Consider the following 20,992-nt stretch of genomic DNA (forward strand, 5'->3'; position numbering starts at 1 on the left):
AAGTAAAAGCTATTCTATGTATAACAGCCACAGGCAAGAAAATAGTAACAAAGGAATGAACAGAAGGAAAATTGTAAAAGCTAAAGCTAAATATAGATTTAACCATAACTATATAAATAATAAAATAACATAGCAATAATATATAATAAATGTATAAATTCATTAAATAAAAATGCACTAGGGGGTGCAAAAGTGGCTCAGAGGCAGAATTCTCACCTACCATACCAAAGATCTGGGTGAAATACACAGAGCCTGACCATGCCAAAAAACAAAAACAAAAACAAAAACAAAGAAAGCACTAAAACACTTCCATCAAAATGTATAGGTGCTCTTAAGATATAAAAGCAGGATAGTCTTAGGATACAACAAAATACAATTCATAAAGATGTACATGATACAAAAGTAAAGCAGTAAAAATGGTTTTATGCAAACCATAAGCATTGGACAGTTGGAATGGATGTATGAAACAGATAAAATAAATGCTAAGGGAAGAAAATGTTTAACCACATATAAAGAGGTGAAGCTCATCACAATGAAAGTCAAATTCTTCAAGGAACACGGACATAAAAAATTGTATGCACTCAATCACAGGACATCAGATGCATTAAGTCAAAATAGAGCAATCTAATGGAACAAGTAGACAAATCAAGAGTCATACTGAAATAATTTAACACTCTACCCAGGATTCCATACAAATTTAAACAGAAATCAACACTGATATGGAAGATATTGACATATCCATCAACTTCACCGGGAATGATATTTACAGGATAAAAATACCAACAAATTCAGAACCCAGATTCTTTTCACGTGCGAAGCAACAGTCAGCAAAATGAACCATATGCTGAATCATAGAGCACGTAGCCCTTTATTTATAAGATTTGAACTCATGCAGTGTGTAATCTCTGACTGAAAGGGGTTTAACTTAGATGTCAATAATATTAAGATATCTAAAAATTCCCCTATATTTAGAAATTGAACACATACAACACACTCACACACACATACACAAATGACAAGGAAGAAATGAAAAGAGAAATTATAAAATACTTTGAACTACATTATAATGAAAAATCCCTTTTTCAAAGTTAGCAGGATATAGTTATTGCAGTACTTGGTGGGAAAATGCTAGCTATTTAGACTATATTTCAAAAGATAGTTTTTACAACAATGATTTATGTTGTACTTTAAGAATCTAGAATAAAATGAACAAATTATGTGAAGTAGAAAGAGGAAAGACAATATATAATAAATAAGTCAGTGAAAGAGTAAAAGAGAGCCAAACATTTTAGAAGTCAGGACTTGATATTTTGAAAATTTTACTGACCTGGAAAAGACCCCACCAAGACTACTGAAGATAAGAGAAAATATAAAAATTAGCAATGACAGTAATGAACAGAAGGCATTGAAACAGATATTCAAAAAGCAAGCATATAGATTGTGAATAACTTCATGCCAATTTCATATAAATATATTTGACAACATACACAAAAGGAACCAATTAGTTATAAAACAATGGATTGAAATTAAGACAAAACAGAATATCAGCATGTATAGCTGAGTGTGTGAAATTATTTTCAGGTTCAAAAATCTTCCCACAAAAAAAAAACTAAATGCCCAGAAAGTTGCACTGTTAAATATAAAACATTCAAGAAAAAATCCAATTAAAAATGCTCAAGAAATAGAAAAAGGATCACAACACCCAACTAATTTTGTGAGTACAGCATTAACCTGATGCCAAAACCTAGAGGGAGAATACAAGGAGAGAGAATTGCAAACTAGTATCATCAAGAGCACAGTCATAATATTAACACAGTAAAATATTAACACAATGCTTTCAACAATATATAACTTTAACATGTTTTATTATAAGGCTTTTATGAAAAAAATGAAATTTTGTTTAAATATTCAAAAATCAGTAAAATTCACATGCTGTTTATCATATCATATCATCTCCACATCTGAAGAAAAAATATTGACAAAATTAAAACACCTTCATGATCAAGTATTTCAGTGAAATAAGTATAGGAACAAACTTCCACAATTTGATTTTAAAAAAACTGTTCATGAAAACTGCAGATAATAAACATTCCAAATAGGAAAAATGTTTGAAGCTTTTCCCCTTAACTGAAGGAACAGGGCAAGAAATTTGCCCTCATCCTGTTATTCAAGAAACACTCCAACTATGGTCAATAGATTTCCAAGATTCCCAGAGAACATTTTGGGAGACTCTGAAGGTAAACTATTTTAAGCAATAAGATTAAAGTGTTATTCATCTTTTCCTCTCTGGTGACATTTAGTAGTGGTGGAAATGCAATTGGAGATAAACCTGTTTAAGTCCTAGGCAAACCATAGCAGTAGTACCAAAATGTAGGAGTCTGTGCATTCTTCACCGCATACACTTGAATAATTTATCTTAAATTCGTTTTTTGTTTTCTTCTCTATGTTTGCTTCTTTTGGGGTACATGATCTGGGATAAATTTGTTTCTAAAGAGATTAATTCTCTAAAATGACTTTGATGAAGCAGTAGAAAACTAATTATTTTATAAAGATTTATGCTCTAAGTAGGCAAATTTTAAATGCTCTGTCCAACAAAATGGCAAGTAAATGAAACATAAAGACCTTCTACTGCAAATGAAATAATAATGGATATCTAAATGAAAAGCATATATATGATTGCTTAAGTTGAAAGCTGAATTAATCTCTTCTTTTCTGCATGATGAAACATTTCTACTTGAAAGACCTACTTGCACAAAGGTAGACGTATTGAGATGAAGGTAAGCAGAATAGTTTAACCTCAGAATCTCCCAGCTCCAGGCCTGCCTGTATGAACTATGCCTGAAGTCAAGTAGGTAGCTTCTGGGGCCTCCCACTGTCATGCCCAAGGGGTGGACCCATGGGGACCCGGGAGTGGTTCAGCTGGTGGGAGCCCAGGGAGGCCAGAAGAAGGAGCCTCTGGAACAGGAGTTCCCTAAGCTCCTCCTTGTAAAGAGGCACCACGACAAGACCACATTGCCTACACTTCAGACAGAGGAGGGCACTCCTAATTCTACCTTTGAACAAGTCCACAGGAGAAGGGCTGAGGGACTCCCCAGACCTAGAGAAGAGGACCTCTGCCTGGGCCAGAGGTTTCCCTGACACCCTTTGTTCCACCACCCCCACAGGCATTGGAAGAAGAGGGACTCTGGTGAGGAGGGGCCCCAGACCTCAATAAAAGAAGAGGGAATCTTGTAAGGACCCTCAGGCTGCTTTGGTACAAAAAATCCAGCAAGGGTCAGAAAGGCCCCTCACACCATCACACGGAGGTCCAGTTCCTGAGAGGTGCCCACATCCAAAGGGAAACATCACCCATGTCCTGGGCTCCCTTGTTCATGCCATCTTCATTTGGGACATTGACTCTGCATCACAGGGCAGGCCCAGTGGGGACAGGAGCTTTAGAAAAGAGGAACCATGGCCCAGACACATGGGCATGGTGCCAAAAATGCAAAGTGTCTGATTTTCCTGTAGCATCCCCAGCACGCTGTTTCCAAGGGCCTCATGCAGGTCATGTAATTTGTCAGGGCTCTTCTGCAGAGGTGCCAATTCTGAGTGAAAGTCCTTCCCTCATGCAGCGAATTTACTTAGGAGGGGACTGAGATTCTCCTGGAGAAAGAAAAGAATCAAGGCACAGGAAGAACCCCTGAAACTAGCAAAAGGAGGCACAGACACTGGGATTTATCCAGGCCTAGAGGTAATGGATCCTGATTTCATGGGCTCCCTAGCTCTTGCTTCCTCAACATGGCACATCTGGTCACAGGCAAAGGGCAGGGCCTGTCCAGTGGGGAATGGGGCATCTGCAAACAAAAAAATGTCCCCCCAAACAGGTGCACTCTGAAGAAAACCCAAAATGCTTGTTTTATTCTCTTGCTGCATATCCCAGGAAGTTACATCCAGGAGCCCCAGGCAGGTTCTTTAATTTGTCAAGACTCTGGAAAGGTAACAAAACCTGAGTGAATCCTCCTTCCCTTGAAGGAGAATAAAAACAACATTTTCTTTTTTCAAACTACTGCTTTTTTGTGATGATTTGCTTTTCATCAAACAACTAACACACCAAATGCTCAATGAAATAAACAAGAGACCAACTGCATCCCCTTCCACCTCAGAACTCTCCTACTTCCATTTTTGTTCATCAGAGCATTTGAATTTTCCCCCATAATTCCTGTTTTACTTTGTGAGTGGGAAATCAGTCATACTTCAGCCTTTCCCTTAAATGATGTCCATTGCAAATCATATTTTGGTTACAACTTGTGTGGAAAATCTTTTTCCACCTTTTCACTTTTAATCTATTTGTATCCTTGTGTCTAAAATGAGTCTTTTGTAAGCAGCATACAGCTGGATTATGTTTCTTAATCCATTCTGCCAATCTATATCTTTTAACTTGTAAGTTTATTCCATTTATATTCATAGTTATTACTGAAAATGTGTTTCTTGTTTCCACCATGTTATTGTTTTTATTTTGTCAGATCTATATATTCTTTTCTCTCTTTCTCTTTGCATTCTTTAAATTACACTTAGTGATACTTTTTAATTTTATACCCTACTCCAGGCCTCCCTCTCATTTTGTTGTTTTTTTTTTTTCAGCTGGTAAAACTCCTTTTAGTATTTCTTGTAGGGCCAGTCTCTTTGACAAATTCTTTTAGGACTTCTTTGTGACAACTTTAATCCCTCCCTTGATTTTGAAGGGAAATTTGGGTGGGTACAGAATTATTGGTTGGAAGTCTTTCTCTTTCAGGACTTTGAATATATCATACCACTCCCTTCTGGACTCCAGGGTGCTAGTTGAATAGTCTGAACTCAGTCTTATTTGATTTCCCTTGTATGTAGTAGATTGTTTTTCTCTTGCCACTTTCAGGATTTACTGCCTCTTTTCAACATTTAACAAACTGATTAGTATGTGCCTTGGGGAAGGCCTATTTGGACTTTTTTCTGTTTGGAATTCTTTGGGCTTCTTTGACTTGTATATTTATGTCCTTTATGAGGATTGGGAAGTTCCCCCCATTATATCCTCAACTTCTCTTCCTAGCCCTTTACTCCTCTCTTCTCCTTCTCAGACACCAATGATTCTTATATTTCTGTGCTTTGTTTTGTCTATCATTTCCCTGAGTTCCCATTCAAATTTTTTCATCTTTGTTTGCCATTTGCTGTTTTGGGTCTTTTAAGTCAATTATCCTGTCCTCTATATCACTTATTCTTTCCCTTGTTTCTTCAATTCTGGTGGTTTTTGCCTTTAGTAAGTTTTTCATTTGGTCAACAGAGTCTTTAATCTCTGTGATTTCTGCTACTTTTCTATTTATTCTTTCAAATTTCTTTGGCTCTTTGTGATCTTCTTGATCTCCTTTATATCATTTACTATCTCACTTATTTTATTAAGTAGAGTTTCATGAACATCTTTGATTAGTTGTTCCAACATCTGTGTCTCCTTTGGTGTTTTAATTTGGTCATTAGGCAGGGATGTATCTGCCTGCATTGTGATATGCTTAATGATCTTCTGCTATCTTCATGGCATGTAAATATCTTGACTGATTTCTTTTGGCAGATGATTTATTTTAGTAATCTTACACCTTGTGTTTGCAGGACAGTTATACTCCACGGAGCAGGGCATAGGGTGGAGTACTCAGTATGTTGATTTGTTGCAGGGCAATTATGTGTGCAAGTGGTGGGTTTTATGCCGATGCCTGTGAATGTGGGTGCCCAATGGCCAAGGAGGATATAGCTGTGCAGGTGCACCAGTCTGGGGGAAATAACCCTGGTGTGTGATGGTCTAAGGCATGGGGCCCTTTGTACACATTGGCAGACCTGTGGCAGCAGGTCAGCAGTATGCCTTCATGGATTGGGGGCAGATGTGACCCAGCTGCACAGGTTGGCACTTTCTCAGAGCTGGGAAGTGAGGCTGAGAGCTGTGTGCATGCATGGTTCTAGTACTCCTGTAAAGTGCAGTTCCCAGATATGAATTATGTGATCATGGCCCATGCACATGCATGAGCATGAGAGTACCATAAAATGGATGCATTGAGCGCAGGGAGTGAGGGGTGAGGCTGTGTTACACTACATGTGGTGGGCGTGGGTAACTAGGTATGGAGGTTAGTGCCCACAACTTTTGTGCACTGGCAACAGGCTTCATAGAACAGGGAAGGGGAGTTTGTGCTTGGGAGGGCTGCAGGAGAGGTGGCTGGGCTGCACTTGGGGTGGGGGTTGGGACATGTATGTACACTGGGGGATGGTGGGGTGGGGGTACCTGGATCATGGGGAATGGGAGTGAGTGATAGCATTTAGGTGCATGAGCTGTGTGGTAGTGAGTCTCCAATCACAGGGCTACACAGGTGAGGGTCGTGGGCCCAAGGAAAATGGCCTGGCTTACTTCCTAGTCCCATGTTCCCATCTATGCACTTCCTCAGGCTCCACACCTCCATGCCTGTGCACCAGGTTCCAGCTTTCTGCCTTTCAGTTCCTCAGCCTCTGCAACCAGGGCTGCTGCGTGTGGTGCAGAAGCCCCCCCCCCCCAGGTCAGGTGCACACCCAAATTCCTGCTGCATTCACCCTCCTGTCCCTTCAACATTTCCATGGAAAAGGACTTCTTTTGAACTATGCTGGTCTGCCATCTTCCCAGCAGCATCTTTCTTTGATTTTTTATAAATGTTATATTATAGAATAAAAGTTAAAAATATTAAAAAAGTGAATTCATAATTTCCAATCCTGTTTTCATGGAGGGAATTTAATGATTATTGTTGTAAAAGTGGATTGGGCTCAGTTCACAATGGCAAAGATTTTGGTGGTTTGTAATGAAATGACTACTCACCAATGAGAGTTTGAAGGGCTTCAGAAACATGGAAGCTTTGTCTTTATGATTTTGAAGTAACTAGGGGCTGATGAGGAACATAGAGCATTAAGGAAAAAACTCAGAAGAAAGTGAAATATTCACACCTTTATTTTGCTTTGGAAATAAATGCTTACTAAGTAGAGGCAGCTTAAAAGCAGAAGGCAAAAGAAGAAAGGCTAAAAGTTGTAGTGAACTGATTTTGACAATCTGCAACTACTTTTCACCATTAGAAATGTGAATATTCCTGACTTACCAATGCATCAAAATTCCTGGGATATAATTTATAAAGCTCGACCTTTTAAATACAGATACAGTGATAGAAGTTATCTTTTTTTTTTTACTGTAGCCTAGGTGAAATATTTCTTGTGAGTTTAATTCAAGATCCCACAACACTTCACAATTGACTCATAGCAAAAGCAAAGGGCTGTGAAAGAAATTTCCATCTTTATCTAAACAGCAAGCTCAGGATATTGTTAGGACTTCTCAAATCTGTGGACGTTTAAATGCACTCCCATTTGCATCAGAGGTTAATCTTTGAGGTCAAAAGGCAAATGAATTATGGCAAATGGATGTTACTCATATATCACATTTTGGTAAAATGCAGTATCATAGACACTTGTTCTCATTTCATCTGGGCTACCTCATAACATGGAGAACTTTTCTGCCATGTTCGATCACATTTACTTAATGCTTTTGCTGTTACAGGATGCCTTCTATCTAATAAAATGGACAGTGGTCCTGCTGATACAGGAAAGCAATTTTGTAAATTTTACACTACTTTTCCTATTATTCATATCACAAAAAATTCCACATAATCCCTCTGGGAAAGGAATTATTAAATGAGCAAACCAGACGCTAAAGTCTATGCTCATAACACAAAAAGGGGGAGATCAGGAGGATGATGTTATGAAAATATATACACCAAAAGATCAATTAGCAAAACCACTGTTTACTTTAAATTTTTTAAACATTTTTGATAATTCATCACCAACTCCTGCAGAACAACATTTTAGTAATTTGGAAAAGAAAAATGATACAAACCAAACAGAACTGCAGCTGTAGCCAATCTATTGGAAAGATGTTAAAGATGATTTATGGAAACCAGGAATGGTAAAGGTGTGGGGTAGGGGATTTGCTATTGTCATTGCAGATGACAGAACCTAAGTTTGGATTCCCTCAAAGAGAATAAAACCAAGACATGTCAACCTGGATGAAAATAACTAAACAGGTAATATATATTATAGGACATATAACTTTATTTGCTGAAGGACAGGGACATAATTATACTTACTGGGTTTATATTCCTAACCCACCTCTGCTGTGGGCCCTAACATGGGCCAATCCAACTTTACCAAAATATCTGAATACTAGTTTAGGATTCCCAGGTCCAGTAGATTCTAGGCTTCCAAAAATACTTAAGGAAGAAGAAAAATGGTGTCAAATTTAACTCTTCCATTTTTAGGAGGACCTGTATGCATAATTCTATGGAAACAAATGATACTTGCCTGTTAGATGGGAAAGAAAGTTGGAATGGATGGCAGTTATGTCATATGGATCGAGCAGTTATCATAATTAATGATTCCTATGGAATTGTAAGAGATGTGGCCCCTGTGGGGTCTCCCATCTCTAACTTGAAGATAACTGAGATTATATAGACAGGCAAGCTAAACCAGAGTTATTACATAGAGGATGATTTGTGCCAAAATTTGGGATGATAAATACATTATTCAGAGAAATTTATGGGAAATTTTCCTAGGACTGGGACCAATATTTGTAGAATTGCATTGTTAAATTTGGGGCTGTTGATACTTTTTCTCCTCCTCCTCAGCTGTGTTCAACAACTAATAATCAAATCAGAGAGCATGACTGGTAGCCAATGATGGGTAAGACCCTTCCTTCAGAGCTTAAGGGCAACCTAAGACAGGCGCAGTCACCTCGGCTTATAAAATAAAAAGGGGGAAAAGTAGGAGATAGGATTAACATAAGACCTGTGGAACTACTTGGGAGTAGATGGCATTAGGGTGGTGGTGGCAGTAAGCTGCTTTATGTTATCTGATTTATGTAAGAGAGTCTAGGAGGAAGAGAATGTGTGTTTACCCCAAATGGTTATTTTAAGTATGAAGGAAGAACACTGAAAGATAAGAACTTTGTTCCCTGAGGAACTGCATGCATGCCTATTGTCATCCTGTGGTATATAACCAGGATCTGGTTAAGAATAAAGTTGTTTGAAGTCTGTCTGATGTAAACTCAAGCTTCAGACCCCCTGAGCCAGTCTGTGTCTTTCTTTCTTCCTTTCTGTCTTTCTCATCATTCCTTAATATCCTTCAAGCTCTGTTTTCTAGGAAGCAACAGTCAGTGGTTATGTGTCCTCTTCCATTTCTGATCTTATTTATCTGCATCCTCTCTCTTCTTCTTTTTGTCAATGCTGCTAAGGGCCCATCAATCTTATTGATTTTCTCATAGAACCAACTTCTGGCTTTACTGATTTTCTCAATTGTTTTCATGTTCTCAATTTCATTTATTTCTGCTCTAATCTTTGTTATTTCTTTTCTTTTGCTTGCTTTGGGGTAGCTTGCTGTTCTTTCTCCAGTTCTTCCAAGTGGACAGTTAATTCCTGAATTTTTGCTCTTTTTTCTTTTTTGATATAGGCATTTAGAGCAATAAATTTCCCTCTTAGCACTGCTTTTGCTGCATCCCATAAGTTTTGATATGCTGTGTTTTCATTTTCATTTGTCTCGAGATATTTACTGATTTCTCTTGTAATTTCTTCCTTGACCCACTGGTTGTTTAAGAGTGTGTTGTTGAGCCTCCACGTATTTGTGAATTTTATGGCACTCTGCCTGTTATTGATTTCCAACTTCATTCTTTTATGATCTGAGAAAGTGTTGTGTATGATTTCAATCTTTTTACATTTTTGAGACTTGCTTTGTGACCCAGCATATGGTCTATCTTTGAGAGTGATCCATGAGCACTTGAGAAGAAGGTGTATCCTGCTGTTGTGGGGTGTAATGTTCTATAAATGTCTGTTAAGTCCAGCTCATTTATTGTAATATTCAAATCTCTGTTTCTTTTCTGATCCTCTGTCTAGATGTTCTGTCCATTGATGAGAGTGGGGAATTGAAGTCTCCAACTATTATGGTAGATGTGTCTATTTCCCTTTTCACTGTTTGCAGTGTTTGCCTCATGTATTTTGGGGCATTCTGGTTGAAGCACTACAGATTTTCAACTGTAGATCTTGTAACCTGCCACTTTGCTGTACTCATTTATTAGCTCTAGTAGTTTTGCTGTGCATTTTTCAGGGTTTTTGACATATAGTATCATATCATCTGCAAACAGTGAGAGTTTTACTTTTTCCTTTCCAATTTTGATGCCTTGTATTTTTTTTTTCTTGTCTAATTGCTCTGGCTAGAACTTCCAACACAATGTTGATAACAGTGGTGATAGTGGACATCCTTGTCTTGTTCCTGATCTTAGGGGGAAAGTTTTCAGTTTTTCCCCATTGAGGATGATGTTAGCTGTAGGTTTTCATATATTTCCTTTATCTTTTTTTATTAATTAAAAAAATTAACTAACAAAACATTTAGAAATCATTCCATTCTACATATACAAAGAGTAATTCTTAATATCATCACATAGTTGCATATTCATCATTTCTTAGTACATTTGCATTGATTTAGAAAAAGAAATAAAAAGACAACAGAATAAGGAATAAAACAATAATAGAGAGAAAAAAAAAACCTATACCTCACATGCAGCTTCATTCAATGTTTTAACATAATTACATTATAATTAGGTAGTATTGTGCTGTCCATTTCTGAGTTTTTGTATCCAGGCCTGTTGCACAGTCTGTATCCCTTCAGCTCCAATTACCCCTTATCTTACCCTATTTCTATCTCCTGATGGTCTCTGTTACCAATGACATATTCCAAGTTTATTCACTAATGTTGGTTCATATCAGTGAGACCATACCGTATTTGTCCTTTTGTTTTTGGCTAGTCTCACTCAGCATAATGTTCTCTAGGTCCATCCATGTTATTACATGCTTCATAAGTTTATTCTGTCTTAGAGCTGCATAATATTCCATCGTATGTATATACCACAGTTTGTTTAGCCACTCATCTGTTGATGGACATTTTGGTTGTTTCCATCTCTTTGCAATTGTAAATAATGCTGCTATAAACATTGGTGTGCAAATGTCCGTTTGTGTCTTTGCCCTTAAGTCCTCTGAGTAGATACCTAGCAATGGTATTGCTGGGTCATATGGCAATTCTATGTTCAGCTTTTTGAGGAACTGCCAAACTGCCTTCCACAATGGTTGCACCATTTGACATTCCCACCAACAGCGGATCAGTGTGCCTCTTTCTCCACATCCCCTTCAGCACTTGTCATTTTCTGTTTTGTTGATAATGGCCAATCAGTGGGTGTGAGATGATATCTCATTGTGGTTTTGATTTGCATTTCTCTAATGGCCAGGGAAGTTGAGCATCTCTTCATGTGCTTTTTGGCCATTTGTAGTTCCTCTTCTGAGAAGTGTCCCTTAAAGTCTTTTTCCCATTTTGTAATTGGATTGGCTGTTTGTTGTTGAGTTGAACAATCTCTTTATAAATTCTGGATATTGGACCTTTATCTGATATGTCGTTTCCAAATATTGTCTCCCATTGTGTAGGCTGTCTTTTTACTTTCTTGATGAAGTTCTTTGATGCACAAAAGTGTTTAATTTTGAGGAGCTCCCATTTATTTATTTATTTCTTCAGTGCTCTTGCTTTAGGTGTAAGGTCCATAAAACCGCCTCCAATTATAAGATTCATAAGATATCTCCCTACATTTTCCTCTAACTGTTTTATGGTCTTAGACCTAATGTTTAGATCTTTGATCCATTTTGAGTTAACTTTTGTATAGGGTGTGAGATACGGGTCCTCTTTCATTCTTTTGCATATGGATATCCAGTTCTCTAGGCACCATTTATTGAAGAGACTGTTCTGTCCCAGGTGAGTTGGCTTGACTGCCTTATCAAAGTTCAAATGTCCATAGATGAGAGGGTCTATATCTGAGCACTCTATTCGATTCCATTGGTCAATATATCTATCTTTATGCCAGTACCATGTTGTTTTGACCACTGTGGTTTCATAATATGCCTTAAAGTTAGGCAGCATGAGACCTCCAGCTTTGTTTTTTTTCCTCAAGATACTTTTAGCAATTCGGGGCACCCTGCCCTTCCAGATAAATTTGCTTATTGGTTTTTCTATTTCTGAAAAATAAGTTGTTGGGATTTTGATTGGTATTGCATTGAATCAGTAAATCAATTTAGGTAGAATTGACATCTTAACTATATTAAGTCTTCAAATCCGTGAACATGGTATGCCCTTCCATCTATTTAGGTCTTCTGTGATTTCTTTTAACAGTTTTTTTGTAGTTTTCTTTGTATAGGTCTTTTGTCTCTTTAGTTAAATTTATTCCTAAGTATTTTATTCTTTTAGTTGCAATTGTAAATGGAATTCGTTTCTTGATTTCCCCCTTAGCTTGTTCATTGCTAGTTGTATAGGAACACTACAGATTTTTGAAAGTTGATCTTGTAACCTGCTACTTTGCTATACTCGTTTATTAGCTCTAGTAGTTTTGCTGTGGATTTTTCAGGGTTTTCGATGTATAGTATCATATCATCTGCAAACAGTGATAGTTTTACTTCTTCCTTTCCAATTTTGATGCCTTGTATTTCTTTTTCTTGTCTAGTTGCTCTGGCTAGAACTTCTAACACGATGTTGAATAACAGTGGTGATAGTGGACATCCTTGTCTTCTTCCTGATCTTAAGGGGAAAGTTTTCAATTTTTCCCCATTGAGGATGATATTAGCTGTGGGTTTTTCATATATTCCCTTTATCATTTTAAGGAAGTTCCCTTGTATTCCTATCCTTTGAAGTGTTTTCAACAAGAAAGGATTTGAATTTTGTCAAATGCCTTTTCTGCATCAATCGAGATGATCATGTGGTTTTTCTGCTTTGATTTGTTGATATGGTATATTACATTAATTGATTTTCTTATGTTGAACCATCCTTGCATGCCTGGGATGAATCCTACTGGGTCATGGTGTGTAATTATTTTAATATGCTGCTGGATTCAATTTGCTGGAATTTTGTTGAGGAATTTTGCATCTAATCTGTATGCTTTTTGGAAGTTGCATGTCTGTAAAAGCAGGAAAAGACAATACCTATCTTGAAATTTGGTAAGCTATCGTATCTTATGTTAAGATTCCAAGGCATCTGGAAGATAGAAAGTTGTCCATGCAGCATATGCCCCTTGGCTCCAGGAAAGCTTTCTGCACATAATACACGAGTTGCTGAAGAAGTATACTGCAGTGAAGTCGTTCAGCTAAGTTTCCATTACAATATTGACCTTTAAAACTCAGGAATGGTGTGATCTGTCAGGCATTTCATAATGCTTTGTGCCATCCCTTTAATAATATGTTCAGAGATATAAGCAGGCATGATTGTTGTAGTAACTTCAGCCCCCAACATCAACAGTATGGCTACTATTTGAGAGTCCTTCAATCTGATGACATTCCACCTACTGATCTCCCAGATGTTGTGTTCTGTGAGAAGACCGTTTCTGACTACAGAGCTATCTTTCACTAAGGACTTGTTATTTTTCCATTTTTGAAGATGTGGCCAACATGTCCAGTACTATCCTTATGCATAGTAATAGTCTGTTCAAAGCACCTGTTACAAATAGTCGTAGTAATCTTTTCTTCAAAAGCCTGTTTGAGCATTTTGTGTGCTTTATCGGAACTCCAGCCTACACAGTTTTCACCATTAATCTAGAGTACTTGATTACCAAATCTCAGACCAACCAAAGATGCTCAAAAATTAGCTTGGACTACCTGGATATATATACACCGTTGTCTACTGATTAAGTCTGAGACCAATTTTTCTATCTTGATCCTTAAACAAAATAACTTCACGAATCCCTTGCTTAATTTCTGCTCTATCAATTCCAACATCATTACCAATTCCTGGAGCCACCATATGGTTCACACTGGAGCATCTTACTATCTTATTATCAAACCCTGTGCTGGTTCTCTAGGGACCATGCCCATATTTGCATGTATTCCTTCCCCATTTAGACTCAGACCCATGTATTGAGAGGGTTCTGGATAAGTTTAGGATAGACTTGAAATTTAATATAAAACTTTCATATTGAGCAATGGGAGCAGAAGCTTCTGACAAAACTGCTAGGTTGGCAGGTTTGCAGAAAAAGGCACCTTGAGCCTGAATTACTTTTTCTCCTTTCAGGTCTTCAAGAGAGGGCCATGAAGACATTTTTGCAGGATTTTTCTGGGCCGTAGGTCCACTGGCAGCCACCCCTCTCTGCACAGACTTTGAAACCTTAGGGCAGGAAAGCGGCATGTACCGGGGGAACCACCCACCCTAACTAATCAGATTTTAATAAAACTCTCAGTGTGTCTCAACTGGGATAGTAGTACCTTCCCTACCAAGGGGAATTTGGAAATGCATGGGGGAAATTTTTATTTTGTTACCATAACTAGGGAATGGTACTAAAATTTTGTGGGCAGTGCCAGGGATCTTATTTATCCTGCCACTGGAATGAATGTCCCACCCGAAATGGCAACATAGCTCCAGTGAGAAATATATGTCTAAACAAACAACAGGCTCTCAGGCCCTTCCTTACTTAATTGCAGCTGTGCTTACCTGCAGTTCAGTCTAAAGGGGTGAGGCCCTTACACAGTCGAATTGTTTTATCACCCATTTAAATGTAATTCTTGATTTCTTTGTTTGTCAAGAAAACTGTTTAGGATAATTATGAGAAATTATAAAATCATAACTAGTTCAGGAGCTTAATGGTGACTTACAGCTTATACTTTTATTAAAGATTCAATTCATCTGAAATAGCAAAGAAATTCTCAGATATCCTAGCAAAACTCCTAATCTCTGATCACAGACAAACAAAAATGTTTGGTTTTTGAGATAACCACCACTCTTCTTTCTCTCTTCTGCAGAAGTTCTATTGTAGCTTGGCAAGTATATTTTAAATTCTAAAACACAATTTTGAGTTTTGCTTTTATTTTAAATAAGAATACAAAATAATACACAAATAATATGGAATGGATAATTTTCAGTCCCTACTTTCAGGAGTTATGTCGTCTTTAAACGTACTTAGTCTGACCTGAGACATACTGAAGGCATAAAACATATACTGGACTTTAAAGATTTCATATGTAAAAAAATAAGTAAGATATCTCATTTATAATTTTCATATTTATTGCAAGTCAAAATGATAATTTTTGGACATATTGTGGTAAGTAAAATATGTTACTAAAATTAACTTCAACTGTTTGGTTTTACGTTTTTCATGTGGCTTCTCAAAAATTTTAAATTACACATGTAGCTTGTATTATATTTGTTTTTTATTTATTAATTCAAAAAATTAACAACAAACAAAAATATTAACATATCATTCCATTCTACATATACAATCAGCAATTCTCAATATCATCACATAGTTGCATATTCATCATTTCTTAGAACATTTGCATCGATTTAGAAAAAGAAATAAAAAGACAACAGAAAAAGAAATAAAATGATAACAGAAAAAAAAAGATTATACATACCATACCCCTTACCCCTCCCTTTCATTTATCACTAGCATTTCAAACTAAATTTATTTTATTTGTTCCCCCTATTATTTATTTTTATTCCATATGTTCTACTCATCTGTTGATATGGTAGGTAAAATGAGCATCAGACACAAGGTTTTCACAATCACAGAGTCACAGCTTGCATTATGTTTGTATTGGAAAACATTGTTCTAGGAAATCAGTGAAAAAGTCAAGGAAATGTCAAGTCATGTTTAGATTCTCTATTTAATCATCCTGGCTTGATGTCATTCATCGATCCTTTCATGTATCCGTACAGGTTCATGTTCCCTATTGATAAGGATTAGGAATAAGCTTTCATACACATTGCAGAGAACTCAGCATCTCCTTTAAGTACAGTCTTCATCAATGGTATTTATGTTCATGTTCCTAATTTTATACTGCCTATATCACTTAAAATGCTGAAGATTCAGGATGTTTGGCTTCTCTCAGTGCATCTTGTGTAAAAGGTCTGCTGTGACTGTCAGTTGCCCCAAGACATTTTCTTCTTCTCAGATCTCAGTGTCTCCTCCAGGGGATGATCTTGACTTGCCATGGGCAGGTAGGCCCAAGGGAGGGTGTTAAGGGCCATTACTGTCTTTCAGTGGAAAGGGAACAATTTCCAGGATAGGTATTATATTTAAAAATGCATTTTTAACAAGTGATTGATTTGTTGAAACTCTTGTATCATCACCCATCCCTGTTGGCTGTAACAACCTGAAATTTTGATGTTTAATTATTTAAACAACATAAATGGACAATGCTTTTGTGTTTATCTCATCTGCTTGATGTTGAAATATGAGAAGGTTCTAATATCTGCCCCAATTTAAAGTTCAGGAATTTGAGACTCAGAAAAGTTAATGACTTGCCTTTTTTTTTTTAATGACTTGCTTTTAACCACATTCCCTGCCTCTTGTGTTATCCTGACACGAAAGTAACCCAAATCTGAAAACTGTAAGTGGACACTGCCAAACTGTCTACATTGTGGAAATTGAGTTGTCCAGGCCCCACCCTGGGCTCTGTCTACATTTGTTTCAAAGCACCAAATATTTGACTTCTATGAAATACTGCCAAGTTAAATTAGGCAGAACAGGAAGCAGGAACTTATATATAAACCTGCATTTAGTGGCAGTTTCAAATGTTTGCATTTCTACAATAGAAATTGGCATAATATTTGTCAGGACTAGACAAATAATGCAGACGGATAGGACACCGCTCCTTGTCTATGACTCATACCCAGCAGAACACACCGCCCCTGGACATGCTCGGGTGTGGGGGGAGGAGGGGCAGGGGGTTAACCCTAATGGTTGTGCCCAACACAAAACTCCACACTCCTTGGCTTTCAAAACAGAATACGTGCTTATATTCGACTTCTTATATTATGCCCTTATGAAAAGTCTGATTGATTTCTGGTTTTGACTCTATTTCGTGTGAATACTCATGCTTTCTTTTCAAGCGCTTTCATACCTTGAACCACTCTAGCTACCAGACTGATCTCCCACTATTCTTAATAGGGTCCTCTTACTCTTGTCAGTCTAGGTTTCCTTGCTGTCCTTAGACTACTACATTTTGCTCTCTTTTCTTATGTTACTCTTTTTTTTTTTTTTTTTTAAAGGAAAGACAGAGAGAAGGAAGGAAGGATAGAAGGAAGGAAGGGAAACATTTTTAAACATTTTCTTGTTTTATTGTATTCTGTTTCTCCGTTTTTGTTACATGGGCTGGGGCCGGGAATCGAACCGAGGTCCTCCGGCATAGCAGGCAAGCACTTTGCCCACTGAGCCACCGCGGCCCGCCCTCTTATGTTACTCTTTTTGTTTGTGGATTCTTTCTGCAATCTAAATCCTACCATTCTTCAAGGCCTAAGTGAAATCCCACCACCATTATTTACTTTCCTCCTTCTTTTATCTCTTTAGTGCTTAGAATTTTTACCACACATTTTAGCACTTAACTTTGTAGCATAACAGTGTTCTTTGTGCCTCTCACCTCTTTCACACCATCATTTACCCTCACGGTAAAAGGTGATCTGTATTAGCAAGAGAGGTTTGTTGATCTTTTAGGTGTTACCACTCTAAAGAATATAATGAGGGCACAGTCATTCTGCATACCTGGGGGTGGGGCCAGGCTTGGGGTACCTTGAGCACAAGCATAAAAGATCCATAATGACCACAAAGGATGGCACAGGACACACCAAAAAAAATCCAGAACTCTGGGAAAAGGGAAGAAAGGAAGGAGATCTCAGAATTCTCAGCAGGAAATGATACTGTAGAGGCTGACCCAACACTCAGAGTAAAGAAATGTATGTTTGCTGTATGTTTGTTACTACATCTTCTCTGATCTGTTACTCTTCGGTTATCTCTGAACATAGCAGAATCTTACGTCTTTTTGTTTAATATTAGAGACAACTTTTCTTGGTACATTTTAAATTCTTTCACAGTTCTAATTGAGGTATGAATGATGCATAATAAACTGCACATATTAAATCAGACAATGAATTTCAACATCTGAATCCATCCGCACAATCAAGAGAAGGTATATAACCATCACCCCCGTTTCTTTGTATCCATCCCTTCTTCATTGTGCCTCCTGCCCTCACAACGAGGCAACCACTGATCTGTGTTCCATATGGTTTTTTGTCTGATTTAATTCACTCTGGTTTAAGACTGTTTTTCCTAGTATCAACAGTCCCTTATGGTTTTTGAGCAGTATTCCACAATATATTTATTTATTCATCTGTTGATAGACATCTGTGTTTTTTTCCAGGTTTTGACTATTAAAAATGAAGCTTTATGAACATTCTTGTATGACTCTTAGCTTTGATCTATACTTTTAATTCTCTTGGCCAAATACACAGAAGTGAAAAGACTGGGTCATATGTTAGATATAGGTTAAATTTCTTAAGAAACTGCCAAACTGTTTTCCTAAGTAGGCGTACCATTTTAAATTAGAACCAGCAGTGTTACAAGAAATCCACATCCTTATCAACACTTACTATTATCAGTCTTTTTAATTTTGGCCCTTTTAGTGGATATGTAGTAATATCTCACTGTGGTTTTTATTTAGTCACCCAGTGACTGATGATGTTGAGCATCTCTTCATGTACTTATTTGCCATCATATATTTTCTTTAGTAAAGTGTCTTGTCAAATGTTTTACCCATCTGAAAAGCTATGTCATCTGTCTTCTTCTTGATAACTTGCAAGAGGTCTTTATATATTCTAGATATAAATCCTTTTTTGGATATGTGTTTTGCAAATATTTTCTTCCAGTCTGTAGCTTGTCTTTTCATTTTCAGTGAATGTAGAAGAGCAAAAGTTTTTATTTTGATAAATTCAATTTATTGATTTATTTCTTTTAGAGTTTGTGATTTTTGTGTTGTAGTTTTAAAATACCTGTCAGACCAAAGGTCACAAACATCTTATGCTGTTTTCTTTTAGAAGTCTTATAGCTTTGATTTTTATATTTAGGTCTATTATCTGTTTTAAGTTAATTTGTGTATATGGTGTATGGTAAGGGTTGAGGTTAATTTATATATATATATATATAACTATTCAATTGTTTCAGCACCATTTCATGAAAAGATTATCTTTTCTTATTAAATTGTCTTGGTACAATTCTCTAAAACCAATGGACTGTTTATATGTGAGTCTGTTTCTGGACTTTCCATTCTTTTCCATTGAGCTATAGTCTTTCTTTATAGCAAGACCGTACTGTTGTGACTAATGTAATTTTAAAATATGTCTTAAAAGGTAGGTTAAGCCTTCCAACTCAGTTCCTCTTTTTCAAAAATGTTTAGATCTTCTACAGCCTATGAATTTCCATATAAATTTTAAATCAGCTCGTCAATTTCTACAAAGAAACCTGCTGGGATTTTTTTTACTGGGATTCCATTAAATTTATAGTTCAATTTAGAAAAAGTGGACATTGTAACAATATTGTCTCCCAGAATATGAAGAAGGAATATCTCTCCACTTATTTAGTTCTTCAAGTTTTGTCATCAATGATTTTTACTCTACACTGTAAAGTTATCTCACCTCTTTTATCAGATTTATCCCTAAGTATTACATACTTTCATGCTGTTTTAAATGAAATGATTTAATTTCAAATTCTAATTGTTCATTGCTAGTATATAGCAACACAATATTTTCAACTGATATTGACTGCTACTAACCTTGCTAAACTCACTTATTAATTCCAGTAGCTTTATTGTATATTTCTTAAGATATTTTACATAGATATTCATGTCGTCTCCAAATTTTACTTCTTTCTTTTCAATCTGCAGGGTTTTCATATCTTTTGCCTTACTTTAGTGATTAAGCCTTCATCACAGTAGGAAGAAGCAGTGATGGAGTGGTAAGAGCAGATCCCCTTGACTTCTTCCTGATCTTCAAGAAATAGCACTCAGTTTTGACCAAAAAGAATGATATTAGCTATAGGTTTTTCATAAAAGACTTGATTAGGTTGAAAAAATTTCTTCCATTCCTAGTGGACTGAGAGTTTATTTAAAAAATTTATTTATTTTTCTTATGTACTGAGAGTTTTTGTCAGAAATAATTATTGGATTTTGTCAAATGCTTTATAGCATCTGTGCTGGTTTGAAAGGAAAGGATGTCTGTCCCCTAGAAAAGCCATGTTTTAATCACAATCCCATTCCCTATTCAATACTATATGTTTGAAACTATAATCAGGTCATCTCCCTGGATGATGTGATTTAGTCAAGAGCAGTTATAAAACTGGATTAAGTGATGACATGTCTCCACTCATTTGGGTGGGTCTTGATAAGTTTCTGGAGTCCTATAAAAGAGGGCACATTTGGAGAATGGAAGAGATTCAGAGAGAGCAGAGAATGCTGCAGTGCTATGAAGCAAAGAGTCCACAAGCCAGCGACCTTTGGTGGTGAAGAAGGAAAATACCTCCCGGGGAGCTTCATGAAACCAGAAGCCAGGAGAGAAAGCTAGCAGATGATGCCACGCTCGCCATGTGCCCTTCCAGCTGAGAGAGAAGCCCTAACTGTGTTCGCCCTGTGCCTTCTCACTTGAGAGAGAAACCCTGAACTTCATTGGCCTTCTTGAACCAAGGTATCTTTCCCTGGATGGATGCCTTTGATTGGACATTTCTATAGACTTGTTTAATTGGGACATTTTCTCAGTCTTAGGACTGCAAATTAGCAACTTATTAAATCCCCCTTGTTAAAAGCCATTCCATTTCTGGTATATTGCATTCCGGCAGCTAGCAAACTAGAACACATAGTATTTTTGAGATTCATCAACACTGTGGCATGTATCTACCTCATTACTTTTTTGGCTGAACAATAGTCCATTGCATGTGTATATTATTTTTTGTTTATACATTCATTCATTGATGGGTATTTGGGTTGTTTCTACATTTTGGCTATTGCAATTAGTGTTGCTATGAACATTCAAGTACAAATATTTGTGTAAGTACCATTTCAATACTTTGGGATGTGTACCTAGGAGTGGAATTGCTGGGTCA

At 36.9% G+C, this 20,992-nt stretch overlaps 1 long non-coding RNA gene and 1 pseudogene across 1 annotated transcript; one reads left to right on the forward strand and one right to left on the reverse strand.

Annotated features, from left to right (window-relative positions):
- Positions 1 to 13,248: 13,248 nt before the first annotated feature.
- Positions 13,249 to 14,169, reverse strand: LOC143680317 (syntenin-1-like; annotated as a pseudogene).
- Positions 14,170 to 17,641: 3,472 nt separating this feature from the next.
- On the forward strand, positions 17,642 to 20,698 carry LOC143679100 (uncharacterized). The gene is made up of 2 exons (XR_013173553.1): positions 17,642 to 17,799; positions 19,782 to 20,698. It is a non-coding gene; the product is annotated as an uncharacterized LOC143679100 (long non-coding RNA).
- Positions 20,699 to 20,992: the final 294 nt, after the last annotated feature.

Source organism: Tamandua tetradactyla, chromosome 4, assembly GCF_023851605.1.
Source record: "Tamandua tetradactyla isolate mTamTet1 chromosome 4, mTamTet1.pri, whole genome shotgun sequence".
Lineage (NCBI taxonomy): Eukaryota > Metazoa > Chordata > Mammalia > Pilosa > Myrmecophagidae > Tamandua > Tamandua tetradactyla.